Raw genomic sequence first — 21,447 nt, forward strand, 5'->3', positions numbered from 1 at the left:
CTGTTTGAGGTGTTGGGTGTTGATGTTTTCCTCTATGATTAGTATTGTCGATGAATAGTGTCACCTCAAGTTTTTCTCTGCTGTGGCCTACTACAGAAACAAAAGGATTTTTACAACTAAAAGTCTTGACCCGAGCGGGAATGCAACCAAGGACTCAAGTGAAATGGTGCAGACCAGTTTAGTCCTCAGTGGCTACTGCGCTATGATGATGTGAAGCATATTATGAAGTTTTACAAATTGATTTGTAATCGCAAGAAAACTAAACACTGCTAAGCACAAAAATACTGGCAGATAGAAATGACAGTCTATCTATCACATAGCCGTAGGAGAGTAAAACAATTTGGAGGGCAAACAAAATTTGCCTAAATTTTGTCTGTGCAAAAATACTTTTAAAAACACAACATTACTCACAATCTCTGAGGTGGTGTATATAGTATAATTCAAGGATCGGCAGCGTTTTTAGGTAAAAGAGCACTTTTGAATTTTTTTTCGTAAGAACAATATAATGCTTTAACAATATAACTAGCATGCAGTAGCAGGTGATGAGTTGTAAAAGTGGGGCCATGTGATTTTTGAAGATGAGAAAAACAGCGGGGGGTCTGGGGGACCTTCCTTAATAATTTTTGAAAACAATGCATTTAATTTGGTGCATTCTGAGTGTATTTTCAGCTTTAAACTGTAATGAAGAGCTAAGATAAAGCTTTTTTGGAGCCATATGCTATCACAAAGAGCTGCATATGGCTTGCGAGCCATAGGTCCTTGACCCCTGGTCTAATAACTCTACAGTCTCAACTTGGCAGTGTACGAAAACACGAGCAACAAAAAGTTCAACTTAGGTAAACGAAGCTGACTTAATCTACATTCATAGACCTATCTGTGCCCAATTACCGTATATACCATTAAAATAAATCTTTCTTGCTCAAACTTGCACCTTTGAACAAAACTACTTCTGGTAATAAATTTGATGTAATATTGCAATGAAATTATAGTCAAAGCTTTTTCAGCACCATCGTTACGTTAGTACCTTGACATTCTTTCCAAAATATTTTCACAAGAAAATGCATTAGTAGAATATGGCCAAAAACCAAACAAACCTAAACAGGTTTCCGCTGATAAAACAGAAACCTCGTATGGTTACAAGTATCCAGCATGCTTTCAAATTTTGCCTATCGATGAATAAATGTGGGCTAGTATCTCAATGAATATCTGAACTAAACTTAATTTGCTTATCGATTGCATTCTTTTACAAAACGGTTTCTGCAGATACTGAATCGAAGTTTAACATTCAGCCCAAGTTGCAATACCAAATACTAAAGCTTTCAAAATTGATGATGTTAGATTTTACATTTTAAGAAAATGTTAATTTACTTTAAAGTACAATATTATAGGCAAAATCTCTAAACTGGTAAAATATTAAAAAAAAAATATGCTAAAAATTGATTTGTCTAAATAACTAGACATATTTTCCCAAATGATTTTATTTGTAACTGCATTACTAAGGTATAGAAAGAAAGTTAAAGAAAAAACTTATCAGGCTACCAGCACCCAGATGGCTTTTGAATCTTACCCAGGAAGAAATGTAGCCTACTTGCTAATGAATAAACTTACCTCTATTCGCCGGTTATGTTATTTTACACTTACTTTAATGCAAATGTTGAATCGAAACTTATCATTCTGCCAAAATTGCAATACCGCATGCAATAGTATCCAAAATCAATGATAATCTTCTTCTTCTTCTTCGTTTGAACCTTGTTCTTCGCCACTTCAAGGGTCGAGGGGCTCTGCCTTTTACTACCCTTGGGCAGTGGCGGCGACGCGGTCTAGATGTTTGGGCAGGTGTCGAGCAGCCATTGAATTGATTCGTCATCCAATTCACGCAGACCACGCACACCATTTGGCGCATGGTAGATGGCGCAGTTACAGATGGTGTGGTCTACGGTTTGTTCCTCCATGCCACACTCACAGATCGCGGATGGAGCCATCCCCCATTTGTGCATGTTGAAGCGAAATAGTCCGACGCCAGTACGCAGGCGGTTGAGCCGCACCCAGGCCTTCCTTGGCAAATGCATTCCGGTTGGATGGTGGCTGGTATCGGAGATGAAACTTTGGAGTCTTGAGGAGTTCTTCTTCCACTCCGAGCTCCATTGGTGATCCGCCCAATCGGCATACCTCCAGAGATGGAGACTGAAGCTCAGCGAAACCAAAACAGTGACGACAGCCTTCCACTTAAACAACCGGGAAGCAAAGCGCGAGCTCAAGATCAGCACCAATGGAAAAACCCTGCCCTTCTGCCCAAACCCTAAATATCTAGGGGTAGTCCTGGACAGGTCGCTCACTTACCGTCAACATTTGGAGTCACTACGCAAAAAGATCTCAACACGCACAGCTTTGCTAAGGCGTCTGGCCGGCTCTGGCTGGGGAGCCGGAGTTGATACCCTGCGCATTGCCACCATTGCGCTAGTTCACGCTCCAGCAGAATACTGTGCACCTGTCTGGAGCCGCAGTGCCCACTGCCATCAAATCGACACTGCCATAAACGACGCCTTGCGTATCGTGACAGGATGCCTGCGACCTACACCATCGGAAAATCTCCCTGTCCTTGCAGGCATCCAACCAGCTGAGCTTCGTCGCGAAGAAGCCATCCTGTCTCTCTCTCGTCGCGCTACGAACCCCAACCACTTGCTCTACTCAAGTCTCTACGAGTCTGTGAACGAGAAACCCCTGCGACTGAAATCGAGACACCCATTTGTACGTGCCGCACAACTCCTGATGAAAAGTGCTGAAGACCAATCCATCAGTGCGGCTACGTGGGCGGATCAATGATAATAATTAGTACATATTACATTCACTGAAATATTTCAATGTATCTCATAAATTATAAGCTTTTCAACTGGTGAGAGATCGAAACATCATGGTATGATTGACTTGCCCAAATAACTGGACATTTTCGCCTAAATTCGCAATGTTTTTTTTTTTTCAACGTGGTAGCGACCGCTCCCCTTCCCCCATCTTTTACGGCTAAAGTCTATTAAAAGCATAACTGCACTAAACAATGCTAGAACGTAAGTTGAGGTCATTAATGAATTAAAATTGAGTAGAATGATGCAGTTTAACGCAGTTTTCTTGTTGAAGACTGAGTTAAAATCTAAGAGCAAGAGGGCTAGGGCTAAAATCTAAGAGCAAAAGAGCAAGAGGGCTAGAACGCCATGTGTACCTAGTCAAAACAAAGAGCCCAAAATATAAATAAACTTACTTAACTCATGTTTAGTAAATAATTTAAAAATTAAACTGTTTTTAGGAGCAAAATGGTTGGAACGCCTGGTTAATCTAATAAAAAAATAAAGAGCCCAAAATGTAGATACCAAACTCATGTTCAACAAACAAACGTTTCGAAAACTATACTGTCTTCATCTTCAGTGTTATAAATGTAAGCAATCCCTGATGCCGCTTAGGTTTAAATTAAATTGCGGCTGACGTCACAAAGACTCATCAACAAGCTATTATGAGAGCGAAAAACGTAAATCTCTGGGTATGTTCAGTTGCTTCTACGTAAAAAAGTTCTTATATAGTCGTAGAGAAGAGGAGCTAGCGTTGGTGACTGGGCGTCACGAACGTAAGTTGAAAAGTCTAGGCTTACCCATTGATAGTAACAACCAAAAATCTATTGTTGAAAATCTTTCTTCCAAAAAATTATCTAATGTTCAACTGGACGTTCTTAACCGTGGATTAAATTTCTGTTTTTTTCCGTCCAAAATCAATTTTCGTAATGTGCAAGTTGAATTTGAAAGCCTTTACCAACAAATACGCAGTTTTCTTTCATTCCAACAACGTCTTAAATTCAAAACAACCCTAATAAATCTTTACAAGTATGTTTCTTCCTTTTTCTTTCAACGTAAAAGAAGCATTTTTGCTTCTAAACTAGCTCAACAGGAAGCCATTGATGAACTCAGTAAAGACGATTCCATTGCAATTACCAAATTTGATAAAGGAAACGGTGTTGCTATATTAGACAAATCAGATTATATTTCCAAGATGAACAGTATTTTGAAAGAGGAATCTAAATTTCAACCAACAGATACGGATGACAATATTATAAAACTTCATAGGTTTCAAAATCACTTACGTTATTTAAAAGCAGCTAAAGCACTTTCACCGGAAGATTATTCTTGAATTCGTCCTTCTTCTGCTACCACTCCCACTCTTTAAGGACTTCCAAAAATTCATCAACCCAACATCCCACTAAGGCCTATCTTATCTTCGGTATAAAGCTTTAATTATCAATGTGCTAAATGGCTCAACAAAATTCTTTCACCTATTCGATCTCACAATACAAACTTAAAGGATACCTTTTCTTTTGTTTCTCTTATCGACCATGGTTCTTTTCCTAATAAAATTCTAACTTCTTTTGATGTAAAAAGTCTCTTCACTAACATTCCTGTAAATGTGAAGAAAGGCGTTCTTCCCGGCTATCAGCACAAGGCTGATTACTCACTAGCATAGCGAGCAGCAGTAACGCTTCGCTAACCAGAACGGTGTAGCTTCCACGCTAGCCATTAAGACCTCCAATAAAACGTTTAAGTTATTTTGGCAGCCGATTGTAGCATCGAATAGACAGCGATAGACACGTGTTTTGCCCATGAGGCTGGGCTCATCAGTATCGCACCGTAGGTGTTAAACTGTTTTATTTGCATCAACAGCGCACGGGTACAAATAATTGACACGGCGAGAGAGCACAAACAAACATAGCCAGGTCGAAGACTTTCAGAAACCGGCCTGCCACACCCCGCGGCGGCGGGGAGCGGCGTGATTTATGGGGTGACGATGCACCCGGAGGGTTAAGTCCACCAGCTTAGGTCGCGAGGGCCAGGCTGGGGAGTCGAGGTACCTGTGGAGGGAGAGTGTGGATCGAAAAACTATATGGCCCGTCCGCAAATTTAGAATGGCGGAGCGGGCCAGGGAGACAGGCTCTTTCTGCATAGCCCAGAAAGAAGCCCTGCGACGAACCGGGCGACCCGTCGTGTGTGGACGCTGGAACCGGCAGTAATTGACCGCCGGGCAGCGCCCACGTCTCCTTCACGCGTCCTCGCGCAGGTACTTTGACTCTTATACCCGGTCTGCCAGTAGGCAGAGCGGATAAAATTGGGGTCTCCCACGAGGAAGAGAGTCGAACCATTTAAGGATAATTTGGCTCTCGTGGCAGACGAATATTCAATAAAAATGTGGAGCAGAGGCTCGATGAATCAATATACTGTAATCAAAAAAAAAATATATTTATATAGGTGGGAGTGTAATTAATACTCACTGGAGAAGAGTAAGCTTTCATTCGGCGAGCACGGATGTGCACTGGCCAGACGTTGAGGCAGGTTCGCCCAGCTGGGTCGGGGAGGCTAGCGATCGAAACCAGAGGCACTGATAGGCTGCATTACCGGTAAAAATAGAAAATTGGGGTAGAAGTTTTGAGGCTGCATCGAGTTGATCAGGGGATCGTGTTGATCAATGCATTGAAAGCGGAGCGATGTTGATCCGAGCGGGCAAGAACAGCGTTACAAGGCGAAAGCAGCGTATGACAGTTCGAAACAATTGATTGATTAGTACATAGAGAATCTAGCGAGGATTGAAATTGCTTAATTGCTATTAAACCAGTCTCAAGTCACAATGTACATGAGGTATTTTATTTCCTTCCTTTTTACTTTAGAATGGTTGTTTTTGAAGAGACTGGAGTATCATATAAAAGAAATGGCGCAGGTTTATAGAAATAAGGTGATGACATAAGGTGATCAATTTTAAGCCAATATTGTTATAAGGTTATAACGTCTAAACGGTTTGCTGTCTTGCGCGCCCGGATACTTACTGCAACGTTATTGGGGAATAAGTTTCTGATCGCTGATGTCGTCTTTTCTATGACGTAGCCCCTCCACAAGTGAGCCCGGCGTTCCAAGCTTTCCAGACGCGGAAGGATCCTTTGATTGAGAGGGAAGCCACTTTTCTAGCCACCTCTGCTACCCCACGAGTAGGAACGCCCAAGGCCGTCAGAGCTCGAGAGCTCATCGGGGCATAGCTCCCGAGGGAGCCTACGACGAACGGAAGTGACAGGACGTCCCTGCAAGGGCGCTTCCTGTCTTCCTTTATGTTGACACATAACTCGCCGTACTTGTCGTGTTTCCTGTCGGCGGCTTTTCGAAGAGAATCCGCGCCGTTGTCGAACGGACATGTGACGTCACATACGACCGTGACACCGTCAGGGCGTTGCAGGACGATGTCAGGACGCAGATCGGCACCGCCCGCTTCCACGTGCTGTGGAACCGTACTATCTATGGAAAGCCCGGGTTGCCATTCGGCAGGCACGTGCCCCACGATCTCCCTTAATACCGAATTGTGTCGTTCCGTGATGACAGTCATCACGGTAGGGCAGTGATTCAATATGTGGGGGAGAGTCTCTTCCGCTTTCCCACACGCACGACACATGGAAGGTAGGTAACGGCGGCCATGGCTTGGTTTTGATTCAAGTGGCATTAGATTCAATCTAGCTTTGTACGCAAATACTCGGTCCGCGTGATCCAGGAGCTCCGGGCGCCGGGTCCAGGAATTTGAAAATCCGGACAGGCAGTGGGCACTGACCGTCTTGCCTTGGTCAGGTTTGGATTCCCACTGTCTCCTCCACCACAAGTCATTGTGTTGATGGAGGGTCGGCACCACTTTTTTCCTTATAGGAGGGGTGATTGTGGAGCTCCCCGCGGCCAACTCAAGGCCGCCATCCGGGCGGGCGGACCAACGTACGTTCAGGCGACGGGTGGCCGCCGGGACACGGCCCCACAGGCTCTCGCCTGTAGGGCACGGTCTAGGACGGGCGCCGTCAGGAGGGGGGTCACTATTCAGATAACTGGCCAGGTGGTCAGTCGTGGGATCTGGAGTGCCGAACCTCAGACAGGCATGACGCCTAAGCTGCCCGAGAGCGACGGCAGAGACAATGCTGTCAGGTGACGTCAGCATCTTGAAAGCATGAGCTAGCGAAAGCGTGTCACTTTCGCGACACAAGTTCGTGATGCCCAAACCTCCCAATGCAGGCTTACAGTAAAAGAACGCGCTGCAGGCCCACTTGGGAAGACGCCACGCCACCTTCAAACACCGCAAAACCAGTCGGTCAAGCTTCAGAAGCTCATACTGTCTAAAGCGCCGCACTCGCAGATGGTATGACGCGGACGGGAGAATGATGGAAGTGAGTGCCAGAAGTTTCTGGCTTGGGGTAAGAAAGGATTTCATCAATAAGGAAATGTGCTTCTCCAGAGTGGAGATGAAGGGTTGGGTTAGGGATGCGTCCGAGGCGTAACCGGTTCGAGCGCCGAGGTATTTATACGTCTCGCCTTTGGGGATGACTCGAATTTTCTCCCCGGCAAGGGAGAAAGGTTTCGGGTCGACCCGCAGACGGGACGCCGACACTTTCCCATAGGAAAGGGTGCCACACTTGCGTGGGTTGAACCGTAGCCCGGACCAGGAAGAGAAGGGTTCAGTAGCAGATAGAAGAGAGATCATCTGCTCGCGATCGGAAGAAACGAGACAGATGTCGTCCGCATAAGCCATACAACGCACTTTGATGTCGTCTTCTTTGGCAGGAAGGTTGTAGCCGCAATCCGTTTTGTCACGGACGCCCCTGAGGAGCACCTCGATGACCAAATTGAATAGCAGCCCAGACAACGGGCAGCCCTGACGGACTCCCCGCCCCACAGGGATACGGTCGGTTTCACCATTGCCACAGCGGACGGTGCAGGTGTTGTCGACGTATATGTCGGAGATGCACTCAATAAGGTCTGTGGGGGCGTCGAAATGACGCAGGACCTCGGCTATGCATTCGTGCCGGACACTGCCAAAGGCGTTTCGAATGTCCAGAAACGCAACTGACACAGGCCTTTTGCGTGCCTGTGCATCCGAGAGGATGGTGTCGAGCATGAACACATGCTCATAGACGCCCTCTGTGGGCATGAATCCCTTTTGCTCTCGGCTGATAACATTCCCCACCTTCATTCCCCACCTTCATTCCCCCAGCTGATAACATTCCCCACATTAACATTCCCCTCCACCGCCCATCGCTGCAGGCGCCGGGCCAATACGGCGGCGTAGATTTTATAAATGTTTCGGCAGATGGAGATGGGCCGCCAGTTGCTGACGTCGTGCAGGTCACCCTCAGGGTCTTTACATATGAGTGTGATCCTGCTGGTTCTCCACTGGTCCGGTACACGGCGGTTGATCCGGCAGGTCTCGAAAAGGCTGGCCAAGAGTCCCCCTCTTGGATCCAGGGTCTTCCAGAAACCGTAGGACAATCCGTCAGAACCAGGGGCGGAACCGACATCAAGCGACTGGAGGACCGCCTCCACCTCCCGGGCCGTAATGGGACCTTCACCGTCATCGACGGGGAAGAGGTTCACACTATCATGCTCGTAACGGTGGGAGTTCATCCACTCGGGCATCTGCGAGCAACTCCCAGCTTCAGGAGCGGTCATGTCGCGTCGAAATCTCTCCTCAATTTCTTGAGGTGGGATTTCGCAACGACGGTCACTGTTTTTTCCTTCAACGATCCGGCGGACTGTTCCCTTCGCGTCCCTTGAGAAGGCGGCTCGCAACCCCACGCCCCTACAATATCGGGCTCCGTTTCCGCGCGAACCCCCGCCGCTCGACCGAGGAGAACCCCCGTTCGAACGACGGCGAGCCGCGCGAGCCCGGGCGCCACGATTGAAGCGTGGTTTTCGAGGACGTGTCCTCTTGGGCGGCGAAGTCCCAGCGGTCCACTCTTCCAATTCAATGCAGAACCGGTCGAAATTTATGCCACCCGCTAAAGTAAGGTTCACTAAACTGCAAAGAGCCCGCCTGGAGCTTTTCGTCTTACTTTCCCTGACTGGTTCAACAGGGTCTTGGATGGATCGTTGAATGTTGGGTGAGATGGACATCCCTGGGGTAGTCTGTGGGAGTCCGGAGTCAATCGTGGCTTGGTTGCATGTCATGGTGTCACTTCGGGGTTGAGTCAAGGTTTGGGAAGAGATAGTTGGCAGGAATTTAGAGTGGGTGGTTTGGGTAGGTGGGATAAAAGGTTGGGCTTCAGCAGACAGCGTCGAGGTACAAGGTTGTATAGGACAGATGGGAGCAGGATTAAAGGGTAAGGAGGAGTGAGATGAATAGCGCTGAAGAGAATTAGGAGAAAAGGTTTGCATGGGCGGCTTGGAGGAGCTGATGGGGTCCCCAGCTTCAGCTCCGGTGGTAGCCGTCAGAGGCAGAGAAGAAGAAGGGCGCGAAGCCGGCTTGGATAAACCGAGCGAGTCCACTGCCACGGCTCCGGTGGAGGTCGGCTTGCGCAGAGGTACATGTAGAAAATGGTTCGCGCTAACAGTAGGGCCGTAACAGTCCGTGGTCGGGCTATCGGGCAAAGAATTGGAGGAAGAGGAAAAAGATTCACTGTTCGACGAGTCAGACGAGTCGGAAGAGTCCCCACTTTCCGACCCAGGTCCGGCCGAAGACAGATGAGGAAGAAACAACACATCTAGGTCAGGCAAGCTGTCAGTGTCAGCAGGGCTGAGCGAAGTCTTGCCTGGATGAGATAGAACAGTACGGAAAAGTTCAGGCATAAAGTCAGGTGGGGGGGCAAAGTGGGAGTGCTGTCTAGGCCTTGGCGCCAGAAGACTTGAGAACGGATGACAGAAGAAGGGGGAAGAGGGGATGACCTCTCGACCGATGCGCCTGCAGTCGAGGGCCGGCGCCTTCCACGCCTGACAACAGAGGCGTAGGAAAGTCCAGGCTTGGTCATCATAGGGGGTCTGGTTTGGCTCTCCGAGGGTGTCGGGTCATTGCTCAGCCAGGGAAGGCAGGTTGGCAATTGAAGGCCCTCGGGGCAGGATCGCCAATGCTCTTGGGCCCCATCCAGCTTGTAAGCTCGAGGGAGAACACGGCAGCACCTGCTGCAGGTGATCAGGAACTCGGCGCGCGAACCATGAAATGCTCGCATATGGTCCTGATACGCCTGCACATCTCGGTAAGGTTGAGATGCCCTCCTGCAAGTGGAGAAAGGACAGAGAAGGGGGAATAGATTGGGGAGGGTGAGGCGAATAGAGCAGACGGACTGCAGTCTATTCGACCTCGGGAAGGGTGACTCGAAATGGGTGGGGTAGCCACGATGTGGTGCGGAATTGCGGATCGGACACTCGTCACCGTGACGAAGTGACGAGTTCGCAAAAAGCAGTGAGTCTACCGGGGAGGCTTCACCATCTGGGTTGAATGAGTGACCACTCACAGGAACCTGCTTCCTCGTCGGCCAGCCTAAGCTAGTGGACTGAGAAGATGGAAGGGAGAAACCAACACCGGCCAGGTTATCTCTAGAAGTCTTCAAACCTGCACTACTTGAAAAGCGAGACATAATTCAAATGAAATAATTATAAAAAGCTGGTTATTACAAAGATTTAAAGTTTACGGCGACGTTTCTAAATTTAGAGATTTAAAAGTGACGATATAAGAACTGGTAGCAGATTGTGATGAAATGAATTTAAAAACCAACGATTTACTAAAGATTTGGCTGATAAAAAGCAATTTACGTTGATTTAACGTTACAGGATAATATTATAATGTAAAAATGTTAGTGACAGATAAATAAATTAAAAAAAAAAATTTTAATTACGAATTGGTGGGAGGAATAAGAGGAAAATGATAAAGCTTTAAGAGCAATTGAATGAATGTACAATTGTGACGTCAGTTCGTAAACTTTACTCCAGCTAGCAGAGTGACCCTGCGACGATTAATAAATTACAACAATTAAATATAATATAATACGCCAATAGTCGTTACAATTGATTGGAAATAAATCAGTTAAATGGTTTCGGATCAACGATTAAGGATTCAGTATAAAACAATTAAAAGCGACACGTAATTCAAGCTTAAAAAGAGAGAATATGGAATTGAATTTGGGGAGCACTGGCAACACTAGGTTTTTTTTTTAAATTGATGCTAAAAAGCTATGAAGAAAATAATCAAAATGGGTGGAATTTGGGTAATTAAATGGGCAAAATAACTTATTTTTACAAAAATTTGAAGACACAACAGGCTGGTTATACAAATTAACTAAAATTACTGAAATTGGTAAAAATTGAGAGACAATATTGGTACAGAGAAGGTCAAAAATTAGGCTAGGATTTTTTTTTTTTTTTAAATATTGCAATTGTTTTTAAATTTACGAATAAAGGTTATTAAAATGGAAAGAAAACACAAATAATTACAGTTTTAAAGTCTTTCTGTCCTTCTTAAGCTAAAAAATACTGTCTTCGGGGTAAAGATGGAGGGTAACAAGACCGGGCTGGAATTGCGAATCCCGGTGCTTGCTAAGGGTGGGAAAGGTTAACAAGGGTAGAGGTTGGGTATTGAAGTCTTTTCCGTTGATTGGGTAGGGGTTGATTATTAAGCTAGTCTTCTTTGTCCATTGTAGATGAATTTTTCTTGATCTTTTTTGTCTTTAATTTTTCCGAATGGCTGAAAACTGTGTAGGCTACTTTTGTACTTGTGTTAAACTGTTTTATTTGCATCAACAGCGCACGGGTACAAATAATTGACACGGCGAGAGAGCACAAACAAACATAGCCAGGTCGAAGACTTTCAGAAACCGGCCTGCCACACCCCGCGGCGGCGGGGAGCGGCATGATTTATGGGGTGACGATGCACCCGGAGGGTTAAGTCCACCAGCTTAGGTCGCGAGGGCCAGGCTGGGGAGTCGAGGTACCTGTGGAGGGCGAGTGTGGATCGAAAAACTATATGGCCGGTCCGAAAATTTAGAATGGCGGAGCGGGCCAGGGAGACAGGCTCTTTCTGCATAGCCCAGAAAGAAGCCCTGCGACGAACCGGGCGACCCGTCGTGTGTGGACGCTGGAACCGGCAGTAATTGACCGCCGGGCAGCGCCCACGTCTCCTTCAAGCGTCCTCGCGCAGGTACTTTGACTCTTATACCCGGTCTGCCAGTAGGCAGAGCGGATAAAATTGGGGTCTCCCACGAGGAAGAGAGTCGAACCATTTAAGGATAATTTGGCTCTCGTGGCAGACGAATATTCAATAAAAATGTGGAGCAGAGGCTCGATGAATCAATATACTGTAATCTAAAAAAAATATATATATATAGGTGGGAGCCTTTAGGTGGGAGTGTAGCCTATAGGTGGGAGTGTAATTAATACTCACTGGAGAAGAGTAAGCTTTCATTCGGCGAGCACGGATGTGCACTGGCCAGACGTTGAGGCAGGTTCGCCCAGCTGGGTCGGGGAGGCTAGCGATCGAAACCAGAGGCACTGATAGGCTGCATTACCGGTAAAAATAGAAAATTGGGGTAGAAGTTTTGAGGCTGCATCGAGTTGATCAGGGGATCGTGTTGATCAATGCATTGAAAGCGGAGCGATGTTGATCCGAGCGGGCAAGAACAGCGTTACAAGGCGAAAGCAGCGTATGACAGTTCGAAACAATTGATTGATTAGTACATAGAGAATCTAGCGAGGATTGAAATTGCTTAATTGCTATTAAACCAGTCTCAAGTCACAATGTACATGAGGTATTTTATTTCCTTCCTTTTTACTTTAGAATGGTTGTTTTTGAAGAGACTGGAGTATCATATAAAAGAAATGGCGCAGGTTTATAGAAATAAGGTGATGACATAAGGTGATCAATTTTAAGCCAATATTGTTATAAGGTTATAACGTCTAAACGGTTTGCTGTCTTGCGCGCCCGGATACTTACTGCAACGTTATTGGGGAATAAGTTTCTGATCGCTGATGTCGTCTTTTCTATGACGTAGCCCCTCCACAAGTGAGCCCGGCGTTCCAAGCTTTCCAGACGCGGAAGGATCCTTTGATTGAGAGGGAAGCCACTTTTCTAGCCACCTCTGCTACCCCACGAGTAGGAACGCCCAAGGCCGTCAGAGCTCGAGAGCTCATCGGGGCATAGCTCCCGAGGGAGCCTACGACGAACGGAAGTGACAGGACGTCCCTGCAAGGGCGCTTCCTGTCTTCCTTTATGTTGACACATAACTCGCCGTACTTGTCGTGTTTCCTGTCGGCGGCTTTTCGAAGAGAATCCGCGCCGTTGTCGAACGGACATGTGACGTCACATACGACCGTGACACCGTCAGGGCGTTGCAGGACGATGTCAGGACGCAGATCGGCACCGCCCGCTTCCACGTGCTGTGGAACCGTACTATCTATGGAAAGCCCGGGTTGCCATTCGGCAGGCACGTGCCCCACGATCTCCCTTAATACCGAATTGTGTCGTTCCGTGATGACAGTCATCACGGTAGGGCAGTGATTCAATATGTGAGGGAGAGTCTCTTCCGCTTTCCCACACGCACGACACATGGAAGGTAGGTAACGGCGGCCATGGCTTGGTTTTGATTCAAGTGGCATTAGATTCAATCTAGCTTTGTACGCAAATACTCGGTCCGCGTGATCCAGGAGCTCCGGGCGCCGGGTCCAGGAATTTGAAAATCCGGACAGGCAGTGGGCACTGACCGTCTTGCCTTGGTCAGGTTTGGATTCCCACTGTCTCCTCCACCACAAGTCATTGTGTTGATGGAGGGTCGGCACCACTTTTTTCCTTATAGGAGGGGTGATTGTGGAGCTCCCCGCGGCCAACTCAAGGCCGCCATCCGGGCGGGCGGACCAACGTACGTTCAGGCGACGGGTGGCCGCCGGGACACGGCCCCACAGGCTCTCGCCTGTAGGGCACGGTCTAGGACGGGCGCCGTCAGGAGGGGGGTCACTATTCAGATAACTGGCCAGGTGGTCAGTCGTGGGATCTGGAGTGCCGAACCTCAGACAGGCATGACGCCTAAGCTGCCCGAGAGCGACGGCAGAGACAATGCTGTCAGGTGACGTCAGCATCTTGAAAGCATGAGCTAGCGAAAGCGTGTCACTTTCGCGACACAAGTTCGTGATGCCCAAACCTCCCAATGCAGGCTTACAGTAAAAGAACGCGCTGCAGGCCCACTTGGGAAGACGCCACGCCACCTTCAAACACCGCAAAACCAGTCGGTCAAGCTTCAGAAGCTCATACTGTCTAAAGCGCCGCACTCGCAGATGGTATGACGCGGACGGGAGAATGATGGAAGTGAGTGCCAGAAGTTTCTGGCTTGGGGTAAGAAAGGATTTCATCAATAAGGAAATGTGCTTCTCCAGAGTGAAGATGAAGGGTTGGGTTAGGGATGCGTCCGAGGCGTAACCGGTTCGAGCGCCGAGGTATTTATACGTCTCGCCTTTGGGGATGACTCGAATTTTCTCCCCGGCAAGGGAGAAAGGTTTCGGGTCGACCCGCAGACGGGACGCCGACACTTTCCCATAGGAAAGGGTGCCACACTTGCGTGGGTTGAACCGTAGCCCGGACCAGGAAGAGAAGGGTTCAGTAGCAGATAGAAGAGAGATCATCTGCTCGCGATCGGAAGAAACGAGACAGATGTCGTCCGCATAAGCCATACAACGCACTTTGATGTCGTCTTCTTTGGCAGGAAGGTTGTAGCCGCAATCCGTTTTGTCACGGACGCCCCTGAGGAGCACCTCGATGACCAAATTGAATAGCAGCCCAGACAACGGGCAGCCCTGACGGACTCCCCGCCCCACAGGGATACGGTCGGTTTCACCATTGCCACAGCGGACGGTGCAGGTGTTGTCGACGTATATGTCGGAGATGCACTCAATAAGGTCTGTGGGGGCGTCGAAATGACGCAGGACCTCGGCTATGCATTCGTGCCGGACACTGCCAAAGGCGTTTCGAATGTCCAGAAACGCAACTGACACAGGCCTTTTGCGTGCCTGTGCATCCGAGAGGATGGTGTCGAGCATGAACACATGCTCATAGACGCCCTCTGTGGGCATGAATCCCTTTTGCTCTCGGCTGATAACATTCCCCACCTTCATTCCCCACCTTCATTCCCCCAGTTGATAACATTCCCCACATTAACATTCCCCTCCACCGCCCATCGCTGCAGGCGCCGGGCCAATACGGCGGCGTAGATTTTATAAATGTTTCGGCAGATGGAGATGGGCCGCCAGTTGCTGACGTCGTGCAGGTCACCCTCAGGGTCTTTACATATGAGTGTGATCCTGCTGGTTCTCCACTGGTCCGGTACACGGCGGTTGATCCGGCAGGTCTCGAAAAGGCTGGCCAAGAGTCCCCCTCTTGGATCCAGGGTCTTCCAGAAACCGTAGGACAATCCGTCAGAACCAGGGGCGGAACCGACATCAAGCGACTGGAGGACCGCCTCCACCTCCCGGGCCGTAATGGGACCTTCACCGTCATCGACGGGGAAGAGGTTCACACTATCATGCTCGTAACGGTGGGAGTTCATCCACTCGGGCATCTGCGAGCAACTCCCAGCTTCAGGAGCGGTCATGTCGCGTCGAAATCTCTCCTCAATTTCTTGAGGTGGGATTTCGCAACGACGGTCACTGTTTTTTCCTTCAACGATCCGGCGGACTGTTCCCTTCGCGTCCCGTGAGAAGGCGGCTCGCAACCCCACGCCCCTACAATATCGGGCTCCGTTCCCGCGCGAACCCCCGCCGTCCGACCGAGGAGAACCCCCGTTCGAACGACGGCGAGCCGCGCGAGCCCGGGCGCCACGATTGAAGCGTGGTTTGCGAGGACGTGTCCTCTTGGGCGGCGAAGTGCCAGCGGTCCACTCTTCCAATTCAATGCAGAACCGGTCGAAATTTATGCCACCTGCTAAAGTAAGGTTCACTAAACTGCAAAGAGCCCGCCTGGAGCTTTTCGTCTTACTTTCCCTGACTGGTTCAACAGGGTCTTGGATGGATCGTTGAATGTTGGGTGAGATGGACATCCCTGGGGTAGTCTGTGGGAGTCCGGAGTCAATCGTGGCTTGGTTGCATGTCATGGTGTCACTTCGGGGTTGAGTCAAGGTTTGGGAAGAGATAGTTGGCAGGAATTTAGAGTGGGTGGTTTGGGTAGGTGGGATAAAAGGTTGGGCTTCAGCAGACAGCGTCGAGGTACAAGGTTGTATAGGACAGATGGGAGCAGGATTAAAGGGTAAGGAGGAGTGAGATGAATAGCGCTGAAGAGAATTAGGAGAAAAGGTTTGCATGGGCGGCTTGGAGGAGCTGATGGGGTCCCCAGCTTCAGCTCCGGTGGTAGCCGTCAGAGGCAGAGAAGAAGAAGGGCGCGAAGCCGGCTTGGATAAACCGAGCGAGTCCACTGCCACGGCTCCGGTGGAGGTCGGCTTGCGCAGAGGTACATGTAGAAAATGGTTCGCGCTAACAGTAGGGCCGTAACAGTCCGTGGTCGGGCTATCGGGCAAAGAATTGGAGGAAGAGGAAAAAGATTCACTGTTCGACGAGTCAGACGAGTCGGAAGAGTCCCCACTTTCCGACCCAGGTCCGGCCGAAGACAGATGAGGAAGAAACAACACATCTAGGTCAGGCAAGCTGTCAGTGTCAGCAGGGCTGAGCGAAGTCTTGCCTGGATGAGATAGAACAGTACGGAAAAGTTCAGGCATAAAGTCAGGTGGGGGGGGCAAAGTGGGAGTGCTGTCTAGGCCTTGGCGCCAGAAGACTTGAGAACGGATGACAGAAGAAGGGGGAAGAGGGGATGGCCCCTCGACCGATGCGCCTGCAGTCGAGGGCCGGCGCCTTCCACGCCTGACAACAGAGGCGTAGGAAAGCCCAAGCTTGGTCATCATAGGGGGTCTGGTTTGGCTCTCCGAGGGTGTCGGGTCATTGCTCAGCCAGGGAAGGCAGGTTGGCAATTGAAGGCCCTCGGGGCAGGATCGCCAATGCTCTTGGGCCCCATCCAGCTTGTAAGCTCGAGGGAGAACACGGCAGCACCTGCTGCAGGTGATCAGGAACTCGGCGCGCGAACCATGAAATGCTCGCATATGGTCCTGATACGCCTGCACATCTCGGTAAGGTTGAGATGCCCTCCTGCAAGTGGAGAAAGGACAGAGAAGGGGGAATAGATTGGGGAGGGTGAGGCGAATAGGGCAGACGGACTGCAGTCTATTCGACCTCGGAAAGGGTGACTCGAAATGGGTGGGGTAGCCACGATGTGGTGCGGAATTGCGGATCGGACACTCGTCACCGTGACGAAGTGACGAGTTCGCAAAAAGCAGTGAGTCTACCGGGGAGGCTTCACCATCTGGGTTGAATGAGTGACCACTCACAGGAACCTGCTTCCTCGTCGGCCAGCCTAAGCTAGTGGACTGAGAAGATGGAAGGGAGAAACCAACACCGGCCAGGTTATCTCTAGAAGTCTTCAAACCTGCACTACTTGAAAAGCGAGACATAATTCAAATGAAATAATTATAAAAAGCTGGTTATTACAAAGATTTAAAGTTTACGGCGACGTTTCTAAATTTAGAGATTTAAAAGTGACGATATAAGAACTGGTAGCAGATTGTGATGAAATGAATTTAAAAACCAACGATTTACTAAAGATTTGGCTGATAAAAAGCAATTTACGTTGATTTAACGTTACAGGATAATATTATAATGTAAAAATGTTAGTGACAGATAAATAAATTAAAAAAAAAAATTTTAATTATGAATTGGTGGGAGGAATAAGAGGAAAATGATAAAGCTTTAAGAGCAATTGAATGAATGTACAATTGTGACGTCAGTTCGTAAACTTTACTCCAGCTAGCAGAGTGACCCTGCGACGATTAATAAAATACAACAATTAAATATAATATAATACGCCAATAGTCGTTACAATTGATTGGAAATAAATCAGTTAAATGGTTTCGGATCAACGATTAAGGATTCAGTATAAAACAATTAAAAGCGACACGTAATTCAAGCTTAAAAAGAGAGAATATGGAATTGAATTTGGGGAGCACTGGCAACACTAAGTTTTTTTTTTAAATTGATGCTAAAAAGCTATGAAGAAAATAATCAAAATGGGTGGAATTTGGGTAATTAAATGGGCAAAATAACTTATTTTTACAAAAATTTGAAGACACAACAGGCTGGTTATACAAATTAACTAAAATTATTGAAATTGGTAAAAATTGAAAGACAATATTGGTACAGAGAAGGTCAAAAATTAGGCTAGGATTTTTTTTTTTTAAATATTGCAATTGTTTTTAAATTTACGAATAAAGGTTATTGCAATTGTATTTAAATTTACGAATAAAGGTTATATACTGTAATCAAAAAAAAAATGTATATATATAGGTGGGAGTGTAATTAATACTCACTGGAGAAGAGTAAGCTTTCATTCGGCGAGCACGGATGTGCACTGGCCAGACGTTGAGGCAGGTTCGCCCAGCTGGGTCGGGGAGGCTAGCGATCGAAACCAGAGGCACTGATAGGCTGCATTACCGGTAAAAATAGAAAATTGGGGTAGAAGTTTTGAGGCTGCATCGAGTTGTCGACCGCCGCTTTACCATTCAGTTTAACTCTTATCTTTGTGGAAAGAAAGAGCCAACAAAACCAGCATGTGCCTGGGGTGGGTCAATGTGAAGAAAGGCGTTCTTCCCGGCTATCAGCACAAGGCTGATTACTCACTAGCACTCGCTGTGCTACTGCTGCTCGCTGTGCTAGTGAGTAATCAGCCTTGTGCTGATAGCCGGGAAGAACGCCTTTCTTCACATTGACCCACCCCAGGCACATGCTGGTTTTGTTGGCTCTTTCTTTCCACAAAGATAAGAGTTAAACTGACTGGTAAAGCGGCGGTCGATTACTCAAGTGGCAAGGCTCCTCAGGGGCGTCCGTGACAAAACGGATTGCGGCTACAACCTTCCTGCCAAAGAAGACGACATCAAAGTGCGTTGTATGGCTTATGCGGACGACATCTGTCTCGTTTCTTCCGATCGCGAGCAGATGATCTCTCTTCTATCTGCTACTGAACCCTTCTCTTCCTGGTCCGGGCTACGGTTCAACCCACGCAAGTGTGGCACCCTTTCCTATGGGAAAGTGTCGGCGTCCCGTCTGCGGGTCGACCCGAAACCTTTCTCCCTTGCCGGGGAGAAAATTCGAGTCATCCCCAAAGACGAGACGTATAAATACCTCGGCGCTCGAACCGGTTACGCCTCGGACGCATCCCTAACCCAACCCTTCATCTCCACTCTGGAGAAGCACATTTCCTTATTGATGAAATCCTTTCTTACCCCAAGCCAGAAACTTCTGGCACTCACTTCCATCATTCTCCCGTCCGCGTCATACCATCTGCGAGTGCGGCGCTTTAGACAGTATGAGCTTCTGAAGCTTGACCGACTGGTTTTGCGGTGTTTGAAGGTGGCGTGGCGTCTTCCCAAGTGGGCCTGCAGCGCGTTCTTTTACTGTAAGCCTGCATTGGGAGGTTTGGGCATCACGAACTTGTGTCGCGAAAGTGACACGCTTTCGCTAGCTCATGCTTTCAAGATGCTGACGTCACCTGACAGCATTGTCTCTGCCGTCGCTCTCGGGCAGCTTAGGCGTCATGCCTGTCTGAGGTTCGGCACTCCAGATCCCACGACTGACCACCTGGCCAGTTATCTGAATAGTGACCCCCCTCCTGACGGCGCCCGTCCTAGACCGTGCCCTACAGGCGAGAGCCTGTGGGGCCGTGTCCCGGCGGCCACCCGTCGCCTGAACGTACGTTGGTCCGCCCGCCCGGATGGCGGCCTTGAGTTGGCCGCGGGGAGCTCCACAATCACCCCTCCTATAAGGAAAAAAGTGGTGCCGACCCTCCATCAACACAATGACTTGTGGTGGAGGAGACAGTGGGAATCCAAACCTGACCAAGGCAAGACGGTCAGTGCCCACTGCCTGTCCGGATTTTCAAATTCCTGGACCCGGCGCCCGGAGCTCCTGGATCACGCGGACCGAGTATTTGCGTACAAAGCTAGATTGAATCTAATGCCACTTGAATCAAAACCAAGCCATGGCCGCCGTTACCTACCTTCCATGTGTCGTGCGTGTGGGAAAGCGGAAGAGACTCTCCCCCACATATTGAATCACTGCCCTACCGTGATGACTGTCATCACGGAACGACACAATTCGGTATTAAGGGAGATCGTGGGGCACGTGCCTGCCGAATGGCAACCCGGGCTTTCCATAGATAGTACGGTTCCACAGCACGTGGAAGCGGGCGGTGCCGATCTGCGTCCTGACATCGTCCTGCAACGCCCTGACGGTGTCACGGTCGTATGTGACGTCACATGTCCGTTCGACAACGGCGCGGATTCTCTTCGAAAAGCCGCCGACAGGAAACACGACAAGTACGGCGAGTTATGTGTCAACATAAAGGAAGACAGGAAGCGCCCTTGCAGGGACGTCCTGTCACTTCCGTTCGTCGTAGGCTCCCTCGGGAGCTATGCCCCGATGAGCTCTCGAGCTCTGACGGCCTTGGGCGTTCCTACTCGTGGGGTAGCAGAGGTGGCTAGAAAAGTGGCTTCCCTCTCAATCAAAGGATCCTTCCGCGTCTGGAAAGCTTGGAACGCCGGGCTCACTTGTGGAGGGGCTACGTCATAGAAAAGACGACATCAGCGATCAGAAACTTATTCCCCAATAACGTTGCAGTAAGTATCCGGGCGCGCAAGACAGCAAACCGTTTAGACGTTATAACCTTATAACAATATTGGCTTAAAATTGATCACCTTATGTCATCACCTTATTTCTATAAACCTGCGCCATTTCTTTTATATGATACTCCAGTCTCTTCAAAAACAACCATTCTAAAGTAAAAAGGAAGGAAATAAAATACCTCATGTACATTGTGACTTGAGACTGGTTTAATAGCAATTAAGCAATTTCAATCCTCGCTAGATTCTCTATGTACTAATCAATCAATTGTTTCGAACTGTCATACGCTGCTTTCGCCTTGTAACGCTGTTCTTGCCCGCTCGGATCAACATCGCTCCGCTTTCAATGCATTGATCAACACGATCCCCTGATCAACTCGATGCAGCCTCAAAACTTCTACCCCAATTTTCTATTTTTACCGGTAATGCAGCCTATCAGTGCCTCTGGTTTCGATCGCTAGCCTCCCCGACCCAGCTGGGCGAACCTGCCTCAACGTCTGGCCAGTGCACATCCGTGCTCGCCGAATGTAAGCTTACTCTTCTCCAGTGAGTATTAATTACACTCCCACCTATATAAATATATTTTTTTTTTGATTACAGTATATTGATTCATCGAGCCTCTGCTCCACATTTTTATTGAATATTCGTCTGCCACGAGAGCCAAATTATCCTTAAATGGTTCGACTCTCTTCCTCGTGGGAGACCCCAATTTTATCCGCTCTGCCTACTGGCAGACCGGGTATAAGAGTCGAAGTACCTGCGCGAGGACGCGTGAAGGAGACGTGGGCGCTGCCCGGCGGTCAATTACTGCCGGTTCCAGCGTCCACACACGACGGGTCGCCCGGTTCGTCGCAGGGCTTCTTTCTGGGCTATGCAGAAAGAGCCTGTCTCCCTGGCCCGCTCCGCCATTCTAAATTTGCGGACGGGCCATATAGTTT

The sequence above is a fragment of the Aplidium turbinatum genome, chromosome 4 (genome assembly GCF_918807975.1).
Source record: "Aplidium turbinatum chromosome 4, kaAplTurb1.1, whole genome shotgun sequence".
Lineage (NCBI taxonomy): Eukaryota > Metazoa > Chordata > Ascidiacea > Aplousobranchia > Polyclinidae > Aplidium > Aplidium turbinatum.